The sequence below is a fragment of the Triticum dicoccoides genome, chromosome 5A (genome assembly GCF_002162155.2).
Source record: "Triticum dicoccoides isolate Atlit2015 ecotype Zavitan chromosome 5A, WEW_v2.0, whole genome shotgun sequence".
In the NCBI taxonomy this organism is placed as follows: domain Eukaryota; kingdom Viridiplantae; phylum Streptophyta; class Magnoliopsida; order Poales; family Poaceae; genus Triticum; species Triticum dicoccoides.
The window spans coordinates 259,816,831-259,822,706 of NC_041388.1; positions in this window are offsets into that span (position 1 = coordinate 259,816,831).

A 5,876-nucleotide genomic window follows, 5' to 3' on the forward strand; every position below is an offset into this window, starting at 1 on the left:
GAATTTCTGATGAGTGTATGTTGTCGACATATTGTGGATCAGAAATGACGTAGAATTTCTGGAAAGCATATAGGATTATTTGGAAAGTGTTTTTCAATGGAAAGCCTGGATTAAGCTACTTGAACATTGAGTATCAAGATCTATAAGGATAGATCAAAACGCTTAATGGTACTTTCAAATGAATACATACCGTGACAAGATTTTGAAGGAGTTCAAAATGGATCGGCAAAGAAGGAGTTCTTGGCTGTGTTATAAGGTGTGAATATGAAGTTAAGACTTAAAGCTCGACCGCGGCAGAAGAAAGAGGAAGGACGAAGGTCGTCCCCTATGCTTTTGTCATAGGCTCTCTACAGTATGCTATGCTGTGTACCGCACCTGATGTGTGCCTTGCCATGAGTCAGTCAAGGGGTACAAGAGTGATCCAAGAATGGATCACAGGACAGCGGTCAAAGTTATCCTTAGTAACTAGTGGACTAAGGAATTTTTCTCGATTATGGAGGTGATAAAGAGTTCGACGTAAAGAGTTACGTCGATGCAAGCTTAACACCTATCCGGATAGCTCTAAGTAGAGATACCGGATACGTATAATGGAGCAACAATTTAGAATAGCTCCAAGTAGAACAGTTATTTGGAATGGCTCCAAATAGAACGTGGTAGCTACATCTAGGAGATGACATAGAGATTTGTAAAGCACACACGGATCTGAAAGGTTCAGACCCGTTGACTAAAAAACCTCTCTCACAAGCAACATGATCAAACCCAGAACTCATCGAGTGTTAATCACATGGTAATGTGAACTAGATTATTGACTCTAGTAAACTCTTTGGGGGTTAGTCACATGGGGATGTGACCTTGAGTGTTAATCACATGGCGATGTGAACTAGATTATTGACTCTAGTGCAAGTGGGAGACTGTTGGAAATATGCCCTAGAGGCAATAATAAATTGATTATTATTATATTTCCTTGTTCATGATAATCGTTTATTATCCATGCTAGAATTGTATTGATAGGAAACTCAGATACATGTGTGGATACATAGACAACACCATTTCCCTAGTAAGCCTCTAGTTGACTAGCTCGTTGATCAATAGATGGTTACGGTTTCCTGACCATGGACATTGGATGTCATTGATAACGGGATCACATCATTAGGAGAATGATGTGATGGACAAGACCCAATCCTAAGCATAGCACTAGATCGTGTAGTTCGTATGCTAAAGCTATTCTAATGTCAAGTATCATTTCCTTAGACCATGAGATTGTGCAACTCCCGGATACCGTAGGAATGCTTTGGGTGTGCCAAACGTCACAATGTAACTGGGTGGCTATAAAGGTACACTACAGGTATCTCCGAAAGTGTCTGTTGGGTTGGCACGAATCGAGACTGGGATTTGTCACTCCGTGTAAACGGAGAGGTATCTCTGGGCCCACTCGGTAGGACATCATCATAATGTGCACAATGTGATCAAGGAGTTGATCACGGGATGATGTGTTACGGAACGAGTAAAGAGACTTGCTGGTAACGAGATTGAACAAGGTATCGGGATACCGACGATCGAATCTCGGGCAAGTATCATACCGCTAGACAAAGGGAATTGTATACGGGATTGATTAAGTCCTTGACATCGTGGTTCATCCGATGAGATCATCGTGGAACATGTGGGAGCCAACATGGGTATCCAGATCCCGCTGTTGGTTATTGACGGAGAGTCATCTCGGTCATGTCTGCATGTCTCCCGAACCCGTAGGGTCTACACACTTAAGGTTCGGTGACGCTAGGGTTATAGAGATATTAGTATGCGGTAACCCGAAAGTTGTTCGGAGTCCCGGATGAGATCCCGGACGTCACGAGGAGTTCCGGAATGGTCCGGAGGTAAAGAATTATATATAGGAAGTGCTATTTCGGCCATCGGGACAAGTTTCGGGGTCACCGGTATTGTACCGGGACCACCGAAAGGGTCCCGGGGGTCCACCGGGTGGGGCCACCTGCCCCGGGGGGGCCACATGGGCTGTAGGGGGTGCGCCTTGGCCTACATGGGCCAAGGGCACCAGCCCCTAGAGGCCCATGCGCCAAAGGGACAAGAGGAGGGGAGAGTCCTAAAGGGGGAAGGCACCTCCGAGGTGCCTTGGGGAGGATGGACTCCTCCCCCCCTTGGCCGCACCCTTCCTTGGAGGAAGGGGCAAGGCTGCACCCTCCCCCTCTCCCTTGGCCCTATATATAGTGGGGGGAAGGGAAGGCAACTCAATCTAAGGCCTGGCGCCTCCCTCTCCCTCCCGTGACACATCTCTCTCCTCCCGCAGCGCTTAGCGAAGCCCTGTTGGAATCCCGCTACTTCCACCACCACGCCGTCGTGTTGTTGGATCTCCATCAACCTCTCCTTCCCCCTTGCTGGATCAAGAAGGAGGAGACGTCGCTGCTCCGTACGTGTGTTGAACGCGGAGGTGTCGTCCGTTCGGCGCTAGGATCATCGGTGATTTGGATCACGACGAGTACGACTCCATCAACCCCGTTCTCTTGAATGCTTCCGCGCGCGATCTACAAGTGTCAGGACCCCGACTCGATGCCACATTGATCTAGCATGTAACACCTCATATCGCTTTGCGGCCTACGCACGGTATCCCCACGGTGTCGCCTTACCTTTGCCCGGGACCGTTTGCGCATCTTGGCACACGTATATGATGGTGTCGCTAGCATCCATATGATAAAGAGCCCGGGCTGACATGGCTAGTCGTAAACCCAAAGTGGCACTAACTTACAGGGACAGGCATCCATGACCCAGCATCGAACGTGTCGGTCATCAGTGAGTGAATCCAGGCTGTAGCACTGGGCTAACAGAACTCCGGTGAACCGGGCTGTAGCGGGCTAGCAGGACTCCGGTATTCAACGCGTGACATTTCCCCGAAGGGACAGACACAGGATCGAAGAAGGACACATGCCGGCCTGCCTAAGTGTTCCGGAGCAGTAGCAAGCTACCAGGGCTCAGTGGAAGCACTAGGAGACATTTCCCGGTAAGAGAGACTACTAAGAATAAACAACTAGATAGTCAGATCCCACACATAGCAATACACATTACACGTACGCATAACATGCAAGTATGTGCTGTACAACATGGCATCACAGCATAACTCATCAACTCATATAGATAAAGGCTCAGAAGAGCCGTCATAGCATATATTGCAAGCAGGGGTCACAAGACCCATCATACAGAGCATACAAGCAACAAGCGGAAGCATTACATGCCTGGGTACAGACATCTACAAAAGAAAAAGGCTGAAGAGCCTGACTATCTACAACATCCGATCAAGATCGTAGCTGAGGTACTAGCTACTAGTCGAAGTCCACGAGAACACTAGTAAGACCGAAGTCTCCGCTGCAAAAACATAAATAAAGCAACATGAGTACAAAGGTACTCAGCAAGACTTACATCAGATCCTATCGTACATGCATTGGTATCAAGAGGGTAATGTGGGGTTTAGTTGCAGCAAGCCAGCTTTGACTCTGTGGCTATCCTATTCTACGACTACCAGAAATTCTGGAGGTGAAACAACGTACACGAGTCCACTACTCACCACACAATACACTACTATGGATTCATCCCCGTCTCCCTACGAGAAGGCCATCCATAGCACTCACACATGTCTTGAGCATTTTAGGGTATCCACTTCAAGTTGTCTATGTACCATGTAAGCATCCAAGAAGTCCATAACCGCGGACCCGGCTATTCGAATAGATCATGTTAACCCTGCAGGGGTGTACTTCTTCACACACGCTCTCGCCACTTACCGCCATGTACACGTCATGTATCTCGGCAACCTTCAAGCGGAAGCCTGGCGAGGGTGTCGGCCACGACCTGACTAACCACACAAGACTCTAGTCCAGGTTTATCGCCTATTCGGGTTCCATCCGCAAGGAGATCTGGCCGGGGTGTCGCTCACGGCCCCAAACGATGTGAGCAGGGTTCCCGAGCCCACCAACCGGGTGCCACTCGGTACACCGTGCCACGTGTGCCTAGTCTGTCCCAAGCCCACCCTGCCGGGTGCCACTTGGTAGAAAAATAGCACTACCTACCAACACTAGAAACTAGTTGCGACTCCTGGACAGAGATCAAGTTGGTTAATAAGTCGAGAGGGCTTGGAGCGCCCGGAGCCCAATGTGTGGTAGTATCGAGTCATTGGACAACATACACAGAACTCAGGGCTTAAGGACGGTTCCAGTGAGACAACCCACCATGTACTCCTACATGGCCTCTCACCGCTACCTTTACCAAATCGTGTTCACACACTTCACTCTCAGCATCAGAACATATCGTGACACTCCAATTCATTCCCAATGAATCAGACCTGACACAACTCTAAGCAATAGCAGGCATAGCATGGTAGGAACACATCAGTGGCTGCAATCAAGTCCTACACATGCTAGTGGGTTTCAACTATTTACTGTGGCAATGACAGGTCATGCAGAGGAAGGGGTTCAACTACCGCAGCACAAAGTAGCAGATGAATCGTTGTTGTCCTAATGCAATAACTGAGAGCAGGAGCGAGAGAGTAGGGTTTTATCGAGATGAACAAGGGGGGTTTGCTTGCCTGGTAAATCAACAAGGGAGGCACTGCTTCACAGACAGGTACTCTGGAACGTCTCTGGAGCAGGACCTATCGAGAAGGAACGGTGCCGGCAATCAATACACAATCATATGCAACAATATGATGCATGAACATGGCATGTAGATGTGATGCTGTTGAGCTAATGCAACTGGTGTTCACTTGGTTTGAAGTCCATTTGAACCAAAGGTTGAAATGCATTTCTAAATTAAGTCTCTTATATATGCCATAATGTGTTTTCCCATATTCAGCATGTATAAGTTTGTTTTTCATGCATGAAACTAGTACATATGGAAATATGGCATTTTTCTGATAATTTTTCATATATAAATTATTTCAATTTGAGCTACGGTTGAATTTCTATGAATTTTTGAAGTTTAAATCAATTTCTGGAATTTTCCTGATTTAATTAAATCCAGAAATTATATACTGCGCCAGCATGACGTCAGCACGACGTCAGCGGGTCAACGCGGCTGTCCAGGGTCAAACCTGACGTGTGGGTCCCACACGTCAGTGACACTGGGGTTAACAGGGGTTAATTAATTTAATTAAAAGGTTAGGGGGGGGGTCGGGCCCACTGGTCAGCGTCAGGGGGGGTTAGCGCGGTTGACCGGTCAATCCCGCCGGCGTTTAGCCGCCGGCGAGGCCCGAGACGGCGGAGGGGCTCGGGATCGCCGTTCCGGCGACCATTCGGGCGGCGGAGACCACCCACGCGAAGCCCAGACTCGCGCGCGTCTAGGGGTTCATGCGGGAGGCTGCGGGGGCGGCGGAGCTCGCCGGAGCGGAGCTCGGGGCGGCGGCCGGAGCTCGGCTTCGAGCGGAAATGGGCTGCGGGGCACGGGGAGGCCACCTGAGGGGCTCGACGGCACCCTCGTGGCACCAGGAGCGCGATGGGAGGCTTGGTTTGGGCGGAGGCGGGCCGAGACGGCGGCGGCGACATGGACGGCGGCGAGGGGCTTCAGCCGTGGTGGGGAGCGGCGCTACGGCACGGGAACGGGAGGGAGAAGAGAGGGGAACGGTGGAGGAGCTCACCGCGGATACAGCGAGCGCGAGGGCGAGGTCGGGGATGCCCGGAAGCTCCCGAATCGACGGCGAGTACCCACGGCGACCGGAGGCGAGGATGGCGACGGCGATGGCTCCACGGGATGCTCCGTCTTGCTTGGCTCGATGAGGAGGTAGAGGGGGTTGCGGCGGAGCTCGGGGGCTCTACGGAGGGGCGAGGGGACGGCGGGGAGCGCGTCGGTGGCGAGCTGCGGCGGCGGCAGTGCTTCGGGTG